Source organism: Pseudophryne corroboree, chromosome 5 (assembly GCF_028390025.1).
Source record: "Pseudophryne corroboree isolate aPseCor3 chromosome 5, aPseCor3.hap2, whole genome shotgun sequence".
NCBI lineage: Eukaryota > Metazoa > Chordata > Amphibia > Anura > Myobatrachidae > Pseudophryne > Pseudophryne corroboree.
Window position 1 is genome coordinate 432,244,571 of NC_086448.1, and position 22,854 is coordinate 432,267,424.

General features: G+C 46.5%; 1 long non-coding RNA gene across 1 annotated transcript; it reads left to right on the forward strand.

The window, feature by feature from the left end:
• The first annotated feature begins 209 nt into the window (after positions 1 to 209).
• On the forward strand, positions 210 to 12,717 carry LOC134929103 (uncharacterized). Its single transcript, XR_010178287.1, has 2 exons — positions 210 to 362; positions 12,459 to 12,717. It is a non-coding gene; the product is annotated as an uncharacterized LOC134929103 (long non-coding RNA).
• Positions 12,718 to 22,854: the final 10,137 nt, after the last annotated feature.

The window sequence follows — 22,854 nt, forward strand, 5'->3', positions numbered from 1 at the left end:
AGGGAGACTGGTTTGGGAAGGGACTCAGAGAGAGGGACACAGAGAGAGACAGCTACACAGATGGAGAGAGAGAAATTCAGGCATGAGGAGAGAAGACAGAGACTACTTACCCGATCAGCCAGCCAGCCCCCTCCAGCATGCCAGTCACGGACCTGCTGCAGAGTCACCTCCTCACCCGACCTCTGAACTCTCAAAGGCCCTTGGGAACTGCCTGAGAGGAGCTGGCCGGGTGAAGTGACTCTGCAGCTCCCCCTACAGTTCAGTCAGCCCAGCCTCCACATAAGTGTAATGATGCTGTGCTGCAGCTGCACATAACAGACAGAGCCTGCCCTGCCCTGCTGCCTTGAAGTCCTCCGTCTCCGGTAAACTTCGGGGGGCGGCGGGGGGGTCACAATCGGCACCCCTTGGTGTAAGCTTAGGAGGGGGGTGGACATTGTTTGCGGCAGTCAGCCCGGGAAGGGGGGTGGATTGGTATTCTGACAGTACAATCCACCCCTGCTGCCACTGCCCAATCATTCAGTGACAGGGGCGTGCTCTCATATCTGACAGCACGCCTCTTGTCACAGCGGCACTCCTAGAGGTGCCGCTTGCAGGGGTTTTTGTAATGGGCTTTTACTGCCCGATGCCTGGCCCCGCCCCCCGCTTCCGGCCCTCTCATATAGCCAGCGGGAGGCACCGAAAGCGGTGCCTCCGATTCATAAGTAAATAAGTAAAACCGTTTTTTTTTTTTAATATAAAAAGATGATTAAAATAATATAAAGTCTAAGCACATACTTATGAGACATCATATGTGTCATAAGTATATTCTTTCTATTATTTTAATCATTTATGACAGGGGAGGCACTGCCTCCCCTGCCTCCCCTGACTGCACGTCCCTGGTATTAAAGGCATATAATCTTCTGTGCTGTTTCCTTACTTTTGTATATGTGATACTGAAAATACACACAGGGTAATTCAGATCTGATTGCAGCAACAAATTTGATAACAGTTGGGCAAAACCATGTGCACTGCAGGTGTGGCAGATATAACATTTGCAGAGAGAGTTAGATTTTGGTGGGTTATTTTGTTTCTGTGCAGGGTAAATACTGTTTGCTTTATTTTTACACTGCAATTTAGATTTCAGTTTAAACTGGTGATGAGCGGATTCGATTTTACTCGGTTTTACTCGGTTCTCAAAATGACATCTTATTGGCTATCCAAAACACGTGACATCCGTGAGACAATAAGATGCCGTTTTGAGAACCGAGTAAAACCGAATCCGCTCATCACTAGTTTAAACACACTCCACCCAAATCTAACTCTCTCTGCACATGTTATATCTGCCCCCGCCCCCCTTCCTGCAGTGCACATGGTTTTGCCCAACTGCTAACAAATTTGCTGCTGTTATCAGATCTGAATTAAGCCCACTGTTGTCTGGTGAAGCTCCCCTACTCCCCCCCTGGATGTTCCCTTTATTATTACAGGTTGAGTATCCCATATCCAAAATGCTTGGGACCAGAAGTATTTTGGATATGGGATTTTTCCCGTATATTGGAATAATTGCATTCCATAAAGAGATATCATGGCGATGGGACCACCCAAGTCTAAGCAAAGAATGCATTTATGAATCATATACACCTTATGCACCCAGCCTGAAGGTAATTCTAGCCAATAGTTTTAATAACTTTGTGCATTAAACAAAGTTTGTGTACATACACAATTCATTTATGTTTCATATAAACCTTATACACACAGCCTGAAGGTCATTTAATACAATATTTTTAATATTATTTTGTATTAAACAAAGTTTGTGTACATTGAGTCATCAGAAAACAAAGGTTTCACTATCTCACTCTCACTCAAAAAATGCCATATTTCGGAATATTACGTATTTCAGAGTATTTTGATATGGGATACTCAACCTGTATTATTGTTATTATTATTATTATTATTATTAATAAGATATTTTTGTTTGAAGAGTACATGTAAAAACAAACAAAACAGGTACTGTAGTTTCTTAACTTCAGTTTTGAACTGTAGTGCTCTGCACCCTATTATGGTTTGAGACATCACTAGTCATTTTATGTACCACTATTTTAAGCTATATGTATTTTGCTTTTGTGATTTCCTATTTTCACTTATTGCCGAGCTTTTACTACAATTGATCCGCTGTTTGTAACTGCCTTTTCTTTGCATACTAACTTGATAAATAATGAGATTGAGAAAAGAAGTACTGGTATTAACGAGTAGTTCAAGCACTAGACATTTCTCAGGCACTTCACAGTTTGACTCATGAAATATGGCATCCCAGGATATAACAAGTTTATTTGTTAGCAATGTCTATATCCTTTGCTCTAAAGACAATATCCAACAAAACTAGTACTGTGATTTGCTGCCAAACTTGCACCTTCTTTCATTTGGAATTTGTACATAAGCTTTGCAATCAAATACTGTTAACCACTTGCCTGGCTTGGTCGCATGTGATGCAACTGAAGCCAGATGTTCGTCACTGGCATTTGATGTGATTGGCTGTCCCCCAGTTTCCACAGCCCCCCATGCTACAGCAGCACCCGTTGTGTGCTGCCCCCACTTGTGCCATGGACAAGGCAGTAATGCAGTGGTCTCTGACCATTGACATCACTGCCAAAATTGAGCACCAGAATGCCGTGCAGCTGGCACTCTGGAGTGCAGGTCTGGGAATGCACAGTGCAAGGAGGGGAATTTCTCTTTTCTTCTCTTTTATTTGTACAATAATAATTAAAAAAAATGCATTAGTCAAGGGAAGGGGGTGGGGGGGGGGGGGAGGAGAGAGGGAGGGGCTCCAAAACAATTTTGTTTAACGGTGTGTGTGCTATAAAACATGTTAGTTTGTTTTTTACTTCTGAGTGGGGTTGGTGGGATACTGTTATTAGATTTTTTGGCTATTGGTACGTCTACTGTCAATGGGGATGGGAAGTTATTTTATAATGGGGGTCTATGGACAAGGGGGGTATGGGGATTGCACAACACCCTCTAAATATATATATATATATATATATATATATATATATATATATTTATTTATACACATATATATTGTGGTAAGAGGGCTTGTGTCTCACCACAATTGCCCACATTCTGGTGGGATCATCTACCTCCAAGGGAGAAGAGAACCAGACCTGCACATTTTGCACAGCTGCAACTGGAGAAACAGAGGTCCGGATTTTCCAGCTCACACAGAGACAGCAGGAAGTCAGATGCAGGGGAAGAGTTTAAAACTCCCAAACTCCCACAGTGCATTGCGTTGATGACTATTAGGGGAAAGTGAGCAGGGATCAGTTTGCCCTCTCCAGGTACCATGGAAATTAACCGTGTCAGAAAGGATGTATGTGTGTGACTGCAAGCCACTACAGAGGACTCATAATGGAGCACAAGAAGTGCTAGGACTTTTTTATGTTTGTGTTTTAGTTTTTCTGGTTATAACTGTGTGACCAGGCCCAAGCCGAATATGTCTACCAGTAAAGATGCTGTGTTGTAACCGGAATACCTGTCTGTGAGTTATAATTTCAAGTACCCATGTTACTATATATATATATATATATATATATATATAGTAACATGGGTACTTGAAGTTATAACTCACAGGCAGGTATTCCGGTTACAACACAGCATCTTTACTGGTAGACATATATATATAATTTATCAAATATTTTAATATATTATTGGAAAAACTTTTTACATTTTAATAAGTAATTAAAAAAACAACAGTTTCTGAGAGGTTTTGTGGGGGTAAAAAATAATTGGCGGTTAAATGGTTAAGTGACTTACATATGTTAGATTTTTGTATATTCTCAGTGGGTGCATTCCTCTTTAGATAAACCATTTTTTGAACTGCCTCAGTTCAAAATTTATTTTCAAGGCCTGCCTCATTTGGCATTGCATGTTTTTCCCCCACTGTAGTACAATTTTCATGCTCACTTACACTGTTTTGTTCTGGTGTATATGTATACGCCATGGTTAGCTGATTCTTGATCCCATAATTTCTCATTAAGTCAGAAAAACTTTTGTCTTGGTACTCTCCTCCATTGTTGGATCTTAAAGTCATTAGTTTATAACCCAATTCAGTTTATAATAAATTCTTGTAGCCCACAGTTGTAGTATCACTTCACTTTGTCCTTTTAAGCAGTTTACATTTGTCATTCTTGTAAAATTGTTTATTGTTGCCATGAAGTTCCTGAATCCACTACATGATTCATGTTTCAGAGGACCACCTACATTTCTCATACATCCTAGAGGATGCTGGGGTCCACTACATGACCATATGGTATAGACGGCTCCACAGGAGCCATGGGCACTCTCAAGACTTTTCAATGGGTGTGAACTGGCTCCTCCCTCTATGCCCCTCCTCCAGACCTCAGTTTTAGAGATGTGCCCAGGCAGACTGGGTGCACTCTAGGGGAGCTCTACTGAGCTTCTATGAAAAGACTTATGTTAGTTTTTTTATTTTCAGGGAGAACTGCTGGCAACAGTGTTCCTGCTTAGTGGGACTGAGGGGGCAGAAGTAGGAACCAGCTTCCTAAAGAGTTTCATGGCTCTGCTTCTGGCTGACAGGACACCATTAGCTCCTGAAGGGTACTGAATGCTAGCCGTGTCTAGATGCTCACTCCCACAGCATGCCATCACCCCCCTCACATAGCCAGAAGTCAGAAGACAGGTGAGTAGAAGAAGACAGATCTTCTATCAAGAAGAGTGACAGCTGAGGTACAGCACGGCTGGCGGGAGTGCAGCGCGCCATTGCTGCCCACACACACAGGCACTGCAGGGTGCAGGGCATGGGGGGGGGGCCCTGGGCAGCAAAAACACCTCTATAAACTGGCAAAAAGGGGGCATAAGATGCCCAGGCACAGCCCTACCCCCGCCAGTATAAATATTATGAAAAGTTTCTGAGGTAAAAACGAGCCATTGTGGGGGCAGAGCTTCTTCCTCAGGAAGCCAGCACACTGCTCAGCACCATTTTTCTCCTCAGGCTGCAGAGACATCGCTGGTCCTCCTTCACTTCTGAGTACAAGTATCAGTGTGCAAAATGGGGGGTCACAAGCAAATTTGGTGCTTTACAAGTGTGTTTTACTGTGTAAAAAGCGCTACATGTCAGTGGCATTCTGTGTTCACAGGCATTAGATACTGGCGCTGGGTTGTGAACTGGCTGCTCCTAAACTGTGTCCCTCTGACAGATTTTACTGTGGGTCTGTCCCCTATAAGTCCCAGTGTGTCTGTGTGTGTGTTTGTACACGTGTGTAAGACATGTCAGAGGCAGGGGAGTTCCTCCCCGGAGGAAACCATTTTAGGGACACAGAAGTGTAATGTGGTAGCGCTGCCGGCACACCAAGAGCCTGCATGGGTGAAAGAAATACATGATAGTATGCATCATATCAATAGGAGATTAGATAAGTCTGAATCTCATGCTGAGTACTGTGTGAGGATGTGATTTTTCAGGGCTCTGTTCTTCCATCCGCAGGCGGACCCCTCTGGGTCACATAAAAGACCATTTTCTAATATTGTGAATACTGATACCGACACGGACACGGACACTGATTCTTGTGTCGACGATAGTGACTCCAGAGAAATAGATCATAAATTGGCAAAAAATATACAATATATGATTGTAGCAATAAGGAAAGTTCTGGAAGTCACGGAAGCCACTCCTGTACCTCAGGAGAAGGCTTATTTCTATAAAGAAAAGAAATCTAAGGTCACTTTCCCTTCTTCCCATGAGCTTAATACGCTCTTTGAAGGGATGTGGGTGAATCCCGAAAAGAAATTTCGTATTCCCAAGAGAATTCAGATTGCTTATCCTTTCCCGGTGGAGGACAGAAAAAAATGGGAGTCACCCCCTGTGTTAGACAGTGCACTGTCCAGGTTGACAAAGAAGGTAATGCTCCCTGCACCTGGCATGGCTTCACTAAAAGAGCCAGCAGACCGAAAGATGGAAACTACATTGAAATCCATTTATGTTGCCAATGGTACGCTGCTCAGGCCCACAATTGCTTGCGTGTGGGTGAGTCGCGCTATTGAAAAATGGTCAGAAAGTGTGTCATCAGAAATTGACACGATTGATAAAGATGAGATACTCCTTAAGTTAGGGAATATCAAAGACGCTGCCGCATACATGCTAGAAACAATTAAAGATATTGGACTTTTGAGTTCACAAGTCGCTACCATGGCAGTATCGGCTCGGCGGGCGCTGTGGATTCACCAGTAGAACGCAGATGCAGATTCCAAAAGAAATATGGAGGCTCTAACTATATAAAGTGAGGCCTTATTTGGTGATGGACTGGATGCGTTAGTCTCAGCGGCTACCGCAGGTAAGTCGACATTTTTGCCCTCTGCGCCTGCACCGGCAAAAAAGACATATCACCCGCACATGCAGTCCTTTCGGCCTCAATAAATACAAAAAAGCGAGAGGTTCCCCCTTCTTTGCAGGTAGGAGAACGGGAAAGGGAAAGAAGTCCACAGCGGCTTCAGGTTCCCAGGAGCAGAAGTCTACCCCTACTTCTGCCAAATCTATAGCATGACGCTGGGGCTCCTTTGCGGGAGGCCGCTCGGGTGGGGGCAGCTCTCAAACTGTTCAGCCAAGGTTGGATTCTGTCTGGCCTGGATCCCTGGGTATTGCAAATAGTGTCCCAGGGATACAAGCTGGAGTCTCAAGATGTTCCCCCATGCCGATTTTTCAAATCGACATTGCCAGCTTCTCTTCCAGAAAGGGAAGCAGTAACAGCGGCAATCCAAAAATGATGTCAGGATCAGGTCATAATCCTGGTACCTTTGTCACAACAAGGGGAGGGGTTTTATTCAAGGCTTTTTATAGTTCCGAAGCCGGACGGCTCGGTCAGACCGATCCTAAACCTAAAAAATCTGAATCTCTACTTGAAACGATTCAAGTTCAAAATGGAATCACTGAGGGCCGTTATTTCCAGTCTGGAGGAGGGGGGCTACATGGTGTCTGTAGACATAAAGGATGCTTTCCTGCATGTTCCCATTTATCCTCCTCACCAGGCTTATCTGAGATTCGCGGTTCAGGATTGCCATTACCAATTCCAGACGTGGCCTTTCAGTCTCTCCGCGGTGCCGAGGGTATTCACCAAGGTGATGGCGGAGATGATGGTTCTCCTGCGTCAAAAAGGAGTCAATATAATTCCTTATCTAGACGATCTTCTGATAAAGGTGAGATCCAGGCAGCAATTGTTACAAAACATCACACTCTCCCTGTCAATACTCCAACAACACGGTTGGATCATAAATTATCCAAAGTCACAGTTGGAACCGAGGACAAGATTGTCTTTTCTCGGTATGATTCTGGACACAGAAGTTCAGAGAGTATTTCTTCCGGTGGAAAAGGCTCTGGAAATCCAGAAAATGGTAAAACAGATATTGAAACCATCATGTGTGTTGATCCATCAGTGCATTCGGTTGTTGGGGAAGATGGTGGCGGCCTACGAGGCAATACAGTTTGGCAGGTTCCATGCCAGGGTATTCCAGTGGGACCTGTTGGATAAGTGGTCAGGATCCCACCTACACATGCACCGCAAAATAATCCTGCGTCAAAAGCCAGAGTTTCGCTCCTGTGGTGGCTACACAGTTCTCACCCACTAGAGGGACGCAGGTTCGGGATTCAGGACTGGCTTCTGGTAACCACGGATGCAAGTCTCCGAGGCTGGGGAGCTGTCACTCAGGGGGAAAGCTTCCAAGGAAAATGGTCAAGTTATGAAGCCTGCCTTCACATAAACGTGCTGGAATTGAGAGCCATTTACAACGGCCTTCAACAAGCGGTACATCTTCTTCAAAATCATCCCGTGCAGATCCAGTCGGACAGTGTAACAGCAGTCGCGTACATAAACAGGCAGGGCGGAACGAAAAGCAGAGCGGCAATGGCAGAGGTGACGAAGATCCTCCTCTGGGCAGAAAGACATGTAAAGGCTCTGTTGGCAATTTTCATTCCGGGAGTAGATAACTGGGAAGCAGACTTCCTCAGCAGACACGATCTCCATCCAGGAGAGTGGGGCTTCCACCAAGAAGTCTTTGCAGAGGTGACAAGTCTTTGGGGAGTTCCTCAAGTAGGCGTGATGGCATCTCGACTCAACAAGAAGCTTCAGAAATATTGTTCCAGGTCGATAGACCCTCAAGCAATAGCAATGGATGCGCTAGTGGCCAAGTGGATGTTCCGGTCGGTGTATCTCTTCCCTCCACTTCCGCTGATCCCAAAAGTGCTCAGGATCATAAGGAGAACAAGAGTTCGAGCAATCTTCATTGCCCCAGACTGGCCAAGGAGGGCTTGGTACCCAGATCTTCAGGAGTTGCTCATAGAACATCCTCGGCCTCTTCCTCTTCGCGAGGACCTGCTGCAGCAGGGGCCGTGCATGTTTCAAGACATACCGCGGCTACGTTTGATGGCATGGCTGTTGAGCGCCAGAACCTAGCCCGAAAGGGTATTCCCAAGGAAGTCATCCCCACCCTTATTCAGGCCAGGAAAGGAGTAACATCAAAACATTACCACCGTATTTGGAGAAAATATGTGTCTTGGTGTGAATCCAAGAAGGCTCCTACGGAAGAGTTTCAGTTGGGACGTTTTCTCCATTTTCTGCAGGTTGGTGTGGAGGCGGGCCTCCGATTGGGGTCAATCAAGGTCCAGATTTTGGCCTTGTCAGTGTTCTTCCAAAAACAATTGGCCTCTCTTCCAGAAGTTCAGACCTTCGTGAAAGGGGGTTCTGCACATCCAGCCTCCATTTGTGCCTCCAGTGGCACCATGGGATCTTAACGTAGTGTTGCAGTTCCTTCAACCGGATTGGTTTGAGCCTCTACAAGAGATAGAGTTGAAGTTTCTCACTTGGAAAGTGGTGATGCTTTTGGCATTGGCATCCGCACGGTGGGTGTATGAATTGGGGGCCTTCTCTCACAAGAGCCCTTACCTGATCTTCCATGAAGATAGGGCAGAGTTGAGAACTCGTCAGCATTTTCTTCCGAAGATGGTTTCATCTTTCCACATAAACCAACCTATTGTGGTGCCAGTAGTTACTGACACGTTCACTGAGTCAAAGTCTCTAGATGTGGTTAGGGCTTTGAAGATTTATGTCGCTAGAACAGCTCGAATACGGAAAACAGAGTCTTTGTTTGTCCTGTATGCTCCCAACAAGATTTGGTGTCCTGCTTCCAAGCAGACTATTGCACGTTGGATCAGAGGTACGATTCAGCACGCTCATACTACGGCTGGATTGCTGTTACCGATGTCGGTGAAGGCCCATTCCACTAGGAAGGTGGGCTCATCCTGGGTGGTTGCCCGGCGGTCTCAGCATTGCAACTTTGCCAAGCAGCTACTTGGTCGGGGTCAAACACATTTGCAAAATTCGACAAGTTTGACACCTTGGCCTATGAAGACCCTTAAGTTCGGTCAATCAGTGCTGCAGAGTCATCCGCACTCTCCCACTCGTACTGGAGCTTTGGTATAAACCCCATGGTCATGAAGTTGACCCCAGCATACTCTAGGACGTATGAGAAAACAGGATTTTAATACCTACCGGTAAATCCTTTTCTCCTAGTCCGTAGAGGATGCTGCGCGCCCGTCCCAGTGCGTACTTTACCTGCAGTTTTTGTTATTAGAGTTACACAAGTTGTGTTATATTAGTTTCAGAATGTTGCTGTAATTGATTTATGCCTGTTGGCGTGTGTTCTGTTGAATGCCATGTTGTGCGGCATGGTTGAGGTGTGAACTTGTATGTATCTTACCACTAGTTTAAAGTAAAGCCTTTCCTCGAAATGTCCGTCTCCCTGGGCACAGTTCCTATAACTGAGGTCTGGAGGAGGGGCATAGAGGGAGGAGCCAGATCACACCCATTGAAAAGTCTTGAGAGTGCCCATGGCTCCTGCGGAGCCATCTGTACCCCATTGTCATGAAGTGGACCCCAGCATCCTCTACAGACTAGGAGAAAAGGATTTACTGGTAGGTATTAAAATCCTGTTTTAAGTGTACCAGTGATAGTCATGCCTCAGCTTTAATTGTCTGACTACAGTCAGCAGCAGCCATCACATAACACTGTAGTTGTCCTATCTGATGTGAGGTCTTGTAACTAAAATGTCTAGTGGCCCCAGAGTCCATATGCCAGCAGTCTATCCTATGACTGTCTGGTATGTTCAAAGCTAACTGATTTTTGTTATAACCACTTTGGTCTTTTATTCTGTATTCTAAAGCCTTGTGACCTACGTTATGACCAGGCCCGGCGCTACCCGCTCAGCAAAGGGATGCAGAGCAGGCAGGCGCCATGCTGAAGAGGCGCTCAACCTGCTCTGCATCCCTGCTGCAATACATGACTGTGTTACTGCTTGCTACCGCTGCGCCTGTCATGCAGCGGTGCCGACAGCTTTGTGGATCTTGTGAGATTAGTTACAGCACAGCGGTCCAGGCTTCAGCACATCCCTCCCTCCCTCCTCCTCCTCCCCTCCCCAGCGAGAAAGCGTAAGGTCCGCCCCCTTACGATCCGCAGCGCTTCATATTGCTACTGCGGCCGGTCAAGCCTCGCCCCTCCGTGTCCGCTTTGTAGCCCCCAGAGTCCCACAGGTGCCATTGTCGCCGCGCATAACAGGAAGCGCGCTCTCCTGGCCTCCAGTCAACCTGTTTTACAAGGCAGAAGTCCCGGAGGCACAACCTCGGCATCCTGAGTAGGCATACACGGCATTGAGCTGTGCAGCACTTCAGGTCACTAGGTTTGGGAAAGGCACAGGGGTGCAAGCGGCCAGGTAAGCATACTCAGACTCTGGGATCAGTGTTACAGTATGTCTCTGTTTAAGGCTCCACCTCCTCAAAGCCCCCCCCCGCTCCCCTCGCTTTGTGCTGTGTCTCTATTTCTCCCACTACCCCTCTGTGTCCTATCACTGTTTCACCACCCCCACCGTGTTCTGTCACTATTACACCCCCCCCCCAGTGTTCTGTCACTATTTCACCCCCCCCCCCGCATTCTGTCACTATTTCACCCCCCTGTGTTCTGTCACTATTTCACCCCCCTTCTGTGTTCTGTCACTTTTACACCTCCGCCTCCAGTGTTCTGTCACTATTTCTCCCCCCCCCCCGCATTTTGTCACTATTTCACCCCCCTCTGTGTTCTGTCACTATTACACCTCCCCTACAGTGTTCTGTCACTATTTCACCCCCCCCTGCATTCTGTCACTATTTCACCCCCCTCTGTGTTCTGTCACTATTTCACCCCCCTCTGTGTTCTGTCACTATTCCACCCCCCTGTGTTCTGTCACTATTTCACCCCCACCCCCGCATTCTGTCACAATTTCACCCCCCCATGTTCTGTCACTATTTCGCACACACACACACACACACACACACACACACAACACACACACACACCTCTGTGTTCTGTCACTATTTCTCCCCCCCCCCGCATTCTGTCACTATTTCACCCCCCCCTCTGTGTTCTGTCACTATTACACCTCCCCCACAGTGTTCTGTCACTATTTCACCCCCCCCCGCATTCTGTCACTAATTCACCCCCCCCGTGTTCTGTCACTATTTCACCCCCCCTCTGTGTTCTGTCACTATTACACCTCCCCCACAGTGTTCTGTCACTATTTCACCCCCCCCCCCCCCTGCATTCTGTCACTATTTCACCCCCTCTGTGTTCTGTCACTATTTCACCCCCCTCTGTGTTCTGTCACTATTTCACCCCCCCTCTGTGTTCTGTCACTATTTCACCCCCCACCCCCGCATTCTGTCACAATTTCACCCCCCCATGTTCTGTCACTATTTCGCGCACACACACACACACACACACACACACACACCCCCCTCTGTGTTCTGTCACTATTTCACCCCCCCTGCGTTCTGTCACTATTTCACACACCCCTGAGTTCTGTTACTATTTCACCCCCCCCCCCCCTGCATTCTGTTACTGATTCACACACCCCTCTGTGTTCTGACACTATTTCACACCCCACCTCTGTGTTCTGTCTCAGTCAGCCATTGTGTCACACACGCCCCCAACCCCTCATCCCTTTGTGAAGTATGTTAAGGCGAAAATTTATAGTTTGCAGGAGGGCGCCGTACACCCTAGCACCGGCCCTGGTTATGGCAAATATAGATTTGTACTTTTGTCCTTTAAACTTAGTGTTCTTAGTATGTATGGCAGATATTCCAACAATATTGTCACAGGTGTCTGTTCCTGGAATAGTAGCAGCTCTGTCCTTATATTTAGTAGATAATGCAGTGGTATGTGATCCTAATGTCAATAACAGAAAATTGTATTATGTGGTCAGGTTTTGCAACATAGCGATAGTGACCTCTTTGTAATCTACCTTGACTCCAATGGATAAAAATTGCTGGATGATAAACAACATCTTATCGAAACATTCATTCATGTCCTTACATTCACTTAGTTTAGTCCTGTACAAAGTGTGTCTGAGGTTTATTCTCTTGTAAGACTCTTTTCTTTGTTAACTGTTTGCAGGGCTACCCACATGTCCTTTGCGGGTGACTTCCCATTGATGATGGAATATACTTATGGTTTTACAGCCAAGCCAGTGGTTCCAATGGCTCTACCCATATCTTCGGGATTTGGGTGGTCTACAGGATTAATTATGACCTTCCACAGCTTCTCATGTTGTATATGCATTTCTATAGTGAATTTTTAAAGTAGAGTTGTTCTTTGAGCATTTCAATTTTATGTAATTTATACATGGAAAATAAATTTTTACATTCAATACAAAGATTGTTATCCTGTTGTATGTGTCTTTTACAGCCGCAGCTATGGGCCCATAACCTATTGGCAGATGCCTACAAGTTGGTAGGTGCATAGCAGATGTGTGCCTTGAGAAAATCTTGTTTATAAAATGATTGAAGGCTACTAATAGCTGTATGGATGCTGCAAACTGAGCACCTCTTGGGCACCTCACTGACATGGTCTGATTCTAGTGACTGTTACTAACTATGTACAGGCCACCAGGTACACACACGACTCATTACGAGTGGCTGCTACTGAGAACAGCGGCCACTTTACCAGTGACTTAGATCGGCAACACCACTGTGATTATTATCGTTATACTGTGAGATATAGGGTGGGGATGCAGTCCAAATACCAGTTGTTGTGATCCCGGCATCCAGGAGACCGACGGCGGAATCCCGTCAACTGGGGAAATACCGACAGCCGGAATGCAGACCACCACAAGGGAACTCAATGCCTCGCTGCCGGGATTCTGACAGATGTGATTTCTTATGTATTCCATAGGGTGTAATGTCCGTTTTATAACTGTATAGATATGGCAGACTGAGCGGCTTTGAATTCTTCACTGATGCGGTCTGATGATAGTAACTGACACTGAAACTGTATGGGCTGCCTGACATATATGTAGCGCAGTAAGAGCAGCTGTAACTAAAAAGAATGCCTGCCTTAGGTGGTGGCTGAGGGGCCTATTCAGACCCTGATGCTGATGTGCAAAAATCGCTATTAAGCAATTCCTGCACATCTGCGCTTTTGTGTACACCAGTATGCACATGTGCAAGGTCCTAAACTGCATTCTCTACAGAACACAGTTTAAGACCTGGAGGGGGGCAGGAACGGGGCATTAACACAGCGTTTTGTGGGCGTCAATGCTCCATTTTAGGGGTGCAGTCCGGACAATGCAGGTGTGTCCAGGCCGTTTGTGGTTTGGGCCGCAGCAGCTGCGTAACATCACACACTGGCTCAGCGACCCATAACATGGTGGGTAGCCATCTGCCTTCACAACTAGGCTGCGCAGGCAGAGAGCTAATCAGAACATGCAATGTCTGCAGAGGGGTATGGGGGGCTGGATCCGGCATACAGGGCGGATCAAGGAAATTAATCGTAAATCTGTGTTTTCTCGCACATTTACGATCAGCTCTGAATTAGGCCCTGAGATCGTAAAACACTATATACAGCATATAATGGTCAGGCATCAGCAGCAGGTATAAATGTGGCATGTAGTTATGGTCACATAACAGTGGCATTGACCGCTGAGAATACTGACAGCGTGATAGTGAAATGCTACCTTATAGCGGTTAAACTGACAACGCATACACCTCATACATTGCCTGATTTACTGTCTATCTATACTGCACCTCTGTGGGGGAGCAACTATAAGCCATAGATGTGGATCTATATGGACATATATTACTCTGGGACATAAGATTACTCCGTATTATGATACAGTGATTATATTTGCATAACACAGTTTATGTGATCTATGGAATGTGTAAAATAAATACTAGAAGTACGGAGTGTACAAAATATAGATAGTGCCTAAACTATAGCTATCAATTGTGAGAAGTCCACTTATAAATTAGGAATATCTGGGTACATTATTTTAACACTCTTGTTAAAATTAGGAGTTTACTAGCTCAGAATCTCTAGAGAGGCCGACTGGTATCCGTTCACATGGTCGACCATGTTATGGTCGACAGTCATTAGGTCGACCACTATTGGTCGACATTGACATGGTCGACATGGACACATTGTCGACACATGAAAATGGTCGACACATGAAAGGTCGACACATGAAAAGGTCGACATGAGTTTTTTTACTTTTTTTTCTTTTGGGGAACTTTTCCATACTTTACGATCCACATGGACTACGATTGGAACGGTAAAGTGTGCCGAGCGAAGCGGTAGTGTAGCGAAGGCACCATGCGAGGGGACGCGGTGCACTAATTGGGATTCCCAGTCACTTTACGCAAAAAACAACACCAAAAAAAGTTAAAAAAACTCATGTCGACCTTTTCATATGTCGACATTTCATGTGTCGACCATTTTCATGTGTCGACCATGTGTCCACGTCGACCATGTCAATGTCGACCAATAGTGGTCGACCAAATGACTGTCGACCATAACATGGTCGACCATTCATACCGGAACCAGGCCGACTACCACTGTTACATTTGAGCTGGATCAACTAGACTCATAATTGATACTTAAAACTTATACTGTTACAGTGTGTTTCAAATAAAGTATTGTAAATGTATCATTTGCCTGGATACCTTTGAAAAAGCAACATCATTTGAAACAAATTCCCTCTCTAGAATAAAGAGTATTCAAATAAGCTCCTCAGCCACAGCAGCGGAATTTGCAATAAGACAGCATATGAATATAAATAAGCAATTGTGCCACTGTAAATGATACATTTAATAAGAATGACAGAGACAATGGATATCCGTGTGTGTGCGTGTATATATATATATGTATATATATATATATATATATATATATTTATTAGAGATGAGCGGGTTCGGTTCTCAGAGAACCGAACCCTACCGAACTTCACGTCTCGAGCCCGGATCAAAGTCAGGCTCGGATTTTCCCACCTGACTCGGAAACCCGAACGCGGCAAAACATCATCATCCAGCTGTCGGATTCTCTCGGGATTTGGGTTCCATACAAAGAGCCGCACGTCGCGGCCATTTTCACTCCAGTCTCGGAGAGTGTATGGAGAGGATGTGTTCTCAGTGTTCAGTGTCTGTGTGGGGGTGGGAAAGTGGGGTGGCAAGTGTTGTGCTGCTCAGTCCAGTCCAGTGTAGTCACTCAGTGTATTGTGCTGCATCAGTCCAGCCATTCACAGTGTTGGTGTACTCTGCTGCCATATATCCAGTGTAGCTGTATAAAATGGTGCTGTGTTGTGCTGACCAGTCCAGTGTAGTCAGTGTATTGTGCTGCATCAGTCCAGCCATTCACAGTGTTGGTGTTCTCTGCTGCCATATATCCAGTGTAGCTGTATAAAGTGGTGCTGTGTTGTGCAGACCAGTGGTAGTGTCCTGTCTCATCAGTAATTCCAGTGACGATATACGCTGCTGCTATATGTCCACTACTGCAGTATAATAATTATAACAACAACCTGTTGTGCTGCATCAGACCAGTGGTAGTGTCCTGTCTCATCAGTAATTCCAGTGAAGATATACGCTGGTGTTATATGTCCACTGCTGCAGTATAATAATTATAACAACAACCTATTGTGCTGCATCAGACCAGTGGTAGTGTCCTGTCTCATCAGTCATTCCAGTCATTCCTGTGCCGCATATTGTCTCATATAACGCCCAAAAAATAATGAAGAACAAAAATTTTGAGGAGAAAATAGGGAAAGATCAAGAAGAACTACTTCCACCTAGTGCTGAAGATGCTGCCGCTAGCCATGACATAGATAATGAAATGCCATCAATGTCGTCTGCCAAGGCCGATGCCCAAGGTGATAGTAGAGGGCATGTAAAATCCAAAAAGCCAAAGTTCAGTAAAAAGAACCAAAAAAAGAAATTTAAATCGTCTGATGAGAAACGTAAACTTGCCAGTATGCCATTTACGACACAGAGTGGCAAGGAACGACTGAGGCCCTGGTCTATGTTCATGGCTAGTGGTTCAGCTTCACATGACGATGGAAGCCCTCATCCTCCCACTAGAAAAATTAAAAGAGTTAAGCTGGAAAGAGCACAGAAAAGAACTGTGCGCTCTGAGATGGTATCACAAATCCCTAAGGAGAGTCCAAGTGTGTCGGCGGTTGCGATGCCTAACCTTCCCAACACTGGATGGGAAGAGGTGGCTCCTTCCACCATTTGCACGCCCCCTTCAAGTGCTGGAAGGAGCACCCACAGTCCACTTCCTGATATTGAAATTGAAGTTGTCACTGTTGAAGTACACCAGGATGAGGATATGGGTGTTGCTGGCGCTGAGGAGGAAGTTGACGATGAGGATTCTGATGGTGATGTGGTTTGTTTAAGTCAGGCACCGGGGGAGACACCTGTTGTCCTTGGGACAAAGAAACCCGGACAACAGTTGTCAAGCCATCTGTTGCCTCTGTCAATCTGTAATAAGTAAAGGTAAGGATGCTAACCACCTAGGAACCTCCCTTATACGTCACCTGCTGCGCATTCATCAGAAGTCAGTGTCAAGTTGTGAAACTTTGGGTAAGAGCGTAAGAAGTCCACTGACATCTAAGTCCTTTCTTCCTCCTGTACCCAAGCTTCTGCAAGCCACGCCACCAACTCCATAAACATCAACTTCCTCCTCAGTGAGGAATGTCCGTAGTCCTGCAGGCCATGTCACTGTCAAGACTGAGGAGTCCTCTCCTAACCGAAATTCCTCCATAGGATCCTTGAGTGGTACGCCTGCTGTTGCTGCCACTGCTGTTGTTGCTGCTGGGAGTCGATCATCATCCCAGAGTGGAATTAGGAAGACCACTTGTACTACTTCCAGTAAGCAATTGACTGTCCAACAGTCCTTTGTGAGGAAGATGAAATATGACAGCAGACAACTGAGGCCTTGACAGCTATGTTGGTGTTAGAGGTGCGTCCGGTATCCACCATTAATTCAGTAGCACTTAGAGATTTGATATAGATAGTGTGTCCCCAGTATCAAATCCCATCTAGGTTCCACTTCTCTAGGCAGGCGATACCGAAAATGTACACAGACATCAGAAAAAGAGTCAACAGTGTCCTACAAAATGCGGTTGTATCCAGTGTCCACTTAACCACGGACATGTGGAGAAGTAGAACAGGGCAGACTAAGGACTATATGACTGTAAAAGCCCACTGGGTAGATATATGGCCTCCCGCAGCGACACCAGTAGCAGCATCGAGGACCGAGCCTGCAAACTCGTTCCTAGGCAGGCTACGCTATGTATCACCACTTTCCATAAGAGGCACACAGCTGCCAACCTCTTACAGAAACTGAGGAACATCATCGCAGAATGGCTTACCCCAGGCTTCTCCTGGGGATTTGTGATATCGGACAACGCCACCGATATTGTGCGTGCATTACATCTGGGCAAATTCCAGCATGTCCCATGTTTTGCACAAAATTAATTTGGTGGTGCAGAATTTTTTTAAAAATGAGAGGGGTGTGCAGGAGATGCTGTCGGTGGCCCGAAAAATTGTGGTTTCGGCATTCTTCCACTGCGTGCCGAAGACTGGAGTGCCAGCAAACACTCCTGCCCACCATCAACTGAAGCAAGAGGTGGTAACAAGGTGGAAGTCAACACTCTATATGCTTCAGAGGATGGAGGAGCAGCAAAAGGCCTTTCAAGTCTATACATCCACCTACGATATAGGCAAAGGAGGAGTAATACACCTGACTCAAGCGCAGGTGGAGAATGATTTCCGTCTTGTCCAAGGTTCTCCAACCCTTCGAACTTGCCACACATGAGTTTAGACACTGCCAGCTTGAGTCAGGTCATTCCCCTCATCAGGCTTTTGCAGAAGCAGCTGGATAAATTGAAGGAGAAGCTAAGACGGAGCGATTCCGCAAAGTATGTGGGACCCTTCATTCGCTATGCCAGGATTCACAGGTGGTCAATCTGTTGAAATCAGAGCACTACATTTTGTCCACCATGCTTGATCCTAGGTTTAAAGCCTACGTTTTATCTCTCTTTCCAGCAGACACAAGTGTGCAGAGGTGCAAAGACCTGCTGGTTAGTAAATTGTCAACTCAAGCGGAACGTGACCCATCAACAGCTCCTCCTTCAATTTCTCCCGCCACTGGGGCTGCAAGGAAAAGGATAACATTTCCTAGCCTACTGTTATGCACACCAGTGCCTGCAGGAAAGTACTGGTGTCAGGACTGTTATGCACTCCAGTGCCTGCAGGAATGTACTGGTGTTTGAACTGTTATGCAAAACAAATGGACTTACAGACAGACTGGGGAATATGACATAACGTACACAGAAGGTGATAGGGTAACAAAATACACACAAAGTGAACAGAGAAGCCCAGAGGCTAAGGAACTGGGTATCTCCCTTGTATTAGAACTGCTCAGATGGGAAAAGCAAGATGTTGTGTTTTAATACGTAGAGAACCCGAAATGCTGTTGCTAAGGGCAACAGCAAAACCCTAAAGGGTTACCAACGGGTGTGGCAGTAAACTCCTTGGTCAGAGATGGAATGATAGACACAAGGAGAGTCTCCACAATCCTAATTCTCACTTGCAGTGCACAGGTTCAGCTTACTGCCACTAAACTGACCCCTGACACCTAGCACAGTGAGACAGGATTAGACAGGCAAGTCTTAGAATACAGCCGCAAACTTGCTAAGTTCACAGAGTAGTAACAGAACCCCAGCAAGCTAAACGACTGACTCCAGTCTTACTGCTAGGTCTGGATTGGCAGAGTGTAATACCAAATCCCCAGGCCTATTTGCAGTAAGCAACAAACAAATACAAAGCTACACAGTACTGGCTAACTTTCAGAAACTGACTAACCAACAAAGATTCAGCAGCATCTGCTTACCCTGAGAAGAGGCCTTATAAAGCAGGTGCTGTCCACGCCCCACTCAGACCTCACAGACTGTGAGCACAAAAACCAGCACCGGATCCCCTGCCATGCACAGAGCCTATAACCACTGCACAGCAAAAGACCCGAACCGGAGTATCAGCTGCGCTCAGGTCACTCCGCTAGCACTTGTCTCCCGGTTGCCATGACGACGTGGCAGCACAGGGCAGGAGACCCTAACAGTACCCCCCCTCTGACGAGTGGTCAAAGAACCCCTACCACCGGGTTTATCGGGGAACTGCGAGAAGAAAGAGCGTATCAGTCTGGGGGCATGAAGATCACAACTGCGCACCCACGACCGCTCCTCCGGGCCATACCCCTTCCAGTGCACCAAAAATGACAGCCGAACCATCTTGGAGTCAAGAATCCTTTCAACAACAAACTCCCTCTGGCCACGTATCAGAAGAGGGGAAGGTCTTCCACTGGAAGAAGGATTACTAATCGCCCGTTTTAAAAGGGAACAATGAAATGTTTTAGTGATACCCAAAGAACGGGGCAGATCTAACTGAAATGCCACCGGATTGATAACCCTGGTGATCTTATAAGGGCCGATGAACCGGGGGCCTAACTTATGAGATGGCTGTCTCAACTTCAAATTCTTGGTAGACAACCAGACGAAGTCTCCTAATTTGAAGCTGCAGGGTCTTTTCCGCTTATCAAAAACCCTTTTGGTCACTAATGACACAGACACAAGGGCTTTCTTCACTTTCCGCCAAATACCTCTAAGGACCGAAACCACAGAGGAACCACCAGGCGTGGAGTCCAGGGGGTCAAAAGAATTGGCCTTAGGATGATGCCCATACACACAAAGGAAGGGAGAGATCCCTGTAGCAGAGTGAGCCGCGGTGTTATAGGCAAACTCCGCCATGGACAGATGAGCAACCCAGTCTGTCTGACACTTGGAGACATAACACCTGAGGAACTGCTCCAAGGACTGGTTCACCCTTTCAGTCTGCCCATTAGACTGCGGATGGTAGCCCGACGACAAGCTGACAGAAATCTGGAGATCGGAACAAAATGCCCTCCAGAATTTGGCCACAAACTGGGATCCGCGGTCAGAGACCACATCAAGTGGCAACCCGTGGAGACGCACAACATGCAGCATAAATAATTCAGACAGGCGTCTGGCCGATGGCAGCCCAACCAGTGGAACGAAGTGCGCCATCTTCGAAAACCTGTCAACGACAACCCAGATGGCTGTCATCCCCGAGGATTTGGGCAAGTCCACCACAAAATCCATTGAAATGTGGGTCCATGGCTTAGATGGAATAGAGAGTGGATGTAATGGGCCAACAGGAACCCCTCTAGGAGTCTTATTTCGGGCACAGATGTCACATGCCCGAACCCACTGATCCACATCCTTAGCCACCGAGGGCCACCACACCGCCCTAGATAGCAACTCCCGAGTTCTGGCAATACCCGGGTGACCTGCAGACTTCTTGGCATGGAATTCCAGGAACACTCGCTGTCTTAACCTAGGAGGCACAAACAAAAGACCTACCGGAAGGTCTGGAGGAGCCTGCTCCTGTGCTCTAAGGACTAATGATAAGAGGTCCTGGGTAATGCCCACTTTAATACATGATGGGGAAACAATGGGCAACGGCTCCTCGGTGGTCTCCTGGATTGGAGCAAAACTCTGCGAGAGCGCATCAGCCTTGATGTTTTTTGACCCAGGGCGATATGTTATCAAAAAATTAAAGCGAGCAAAAAACAAAGCCCATCGTGCCTGCCTGGCATTGAGACGCTTCGCTGACTCTAAATATGCCAGATTCTTATGGTCAGTGAGAATTGAGACCACAAACTTAGCCCCCTCAAGCCAGTGTCTCCACTCCTCGAGTGCATCCTTAATAGCCAACAATTCCCGGTTACCCACGTCATAATTCATCTCGGCAGGCGAAAATTTACGGGAAAAGTAAGCACAGGGATGAAGGCGATTATCAGACACTCCCATCTGAGAAAGCACTGCCCCAATACCCATCTCAGAGGCATCCACCTCCACCACAAAAGGACGCTCTGGATCTGGGTGTCGCAGCACCTTGGCCGAAACAAATGCCCTTTTGAGACGGGCAAAAGCCGCTTTAGCCTCACAAGACCAGTGAGCAACATCCGCCCCTTTCTTAGTGAGTGCCACCAAGGGCGCCACTATAGACGAAAATCCAGCGATAAATCGTCTATAAAAATTCGCAAAGCCCAGGAAACGCTGAAGCGCCTTCAAACTAGTGGGCTGCACCCAATCCAGGACTGCCTGTACCTTGGAACCCTCCATTTGGAAACCTTCTGGGGAGATAATATATCCTAGAAATGCGATTTGCTGAACTTCAAATTCGCACTTCTCCAGCTTCGCCCCAAGCCGGTGGTCTCTGAGTTTCTGGAGGACTAAGCGTACATGCTTCCGATGTTCCTCCAGGGAATGGGAGAAGATTAGGATGTCATCTAAGTATACAACTAAGAATCTATCCAAATATTCCCTGAGCACATCATTCATGAAATCCTGGAAGACTGCCGGGGCATTACAGAGCCCAAAAGGCATCACCAAATATTCATAATGCCCTGAGTGGGTATTAAAGGCAGTCTTCCATTCATCCCCCTCTCTTATTCGGATTAGATTGTACGCACCGCGTAGGTCAATCTTAGAAAAAATGGTGGCAGTACGAAGCTGGTCAAACAAGACCGAAATGAGAGGCAGTGGGTATGAGTTTTTAATCGTGATACGGTTCAATTCCCTGAAGTCGATGCAGGGTCGCAACGAACCGTCCTTTTTACCCACAAAGAAGAACCCCGACCCAACTGGAGACTGTGAAGGTCTGATAAATCCCTTAGCCAAGTTCTCCTGAATGTACTCTGCCGTAGCCTGAGTCTCAGGACATGACAGGGAGTACAACCTGCTCTTGGGAAGCTTAGCATTTGGCAACAAATCAATGGCACAGTCATAGGGGCGATGGGGAGGTAGTACCTCTGCAACTTTTTTGGAGAACACGTCCGCAAAATCTGCATAACACCCTGGCAATCCTAGCAAACTTAGCTGCGAGAGCCTGACTGGAAGGCTCAAGCAACTCCTGAAACAATCAGTACCCCAACTAAGAATCTCCCCAGATACCCAGTCAAATTGAGGATTGTGGGCCCTTAACCAGGGTAACCCCAACACCAATGGGGCAAAAGTACAGACAGTCACATAAAAGGACAATTTTTCAGAGTGTGTGGCTCCAATAAACAAAGAAATCTGGCTAGTGCAAGAGGTAATTTTACCTTGGGATAATGGTTCCCCGTTTAACCCACAAATCTCAATTTCCGATGCCAAGGGTACTAAGGGAACAGAGTGTTTCAGGGCGAATTGGCGGTCCATAAAAACCCCGTCGGCCCCACTGTCCACAAAGGCCTCAGTCTTGACAGTTTGACCGAGGATCTTCAAGGTCACCGGAATGATAAAAGTCTTCTTGGGAAATTCTGACTTCTGGCCTGACAGGATATTTCCCATCACCCTCAGGCCCTGAAGTTTTCCGGCTTTTCTGGGCATGATACTACCACATGACCTTTATTCCCACAGTACAAACACAACCCCTGCTGTCTCCTCCGCGTCTTCTCACGC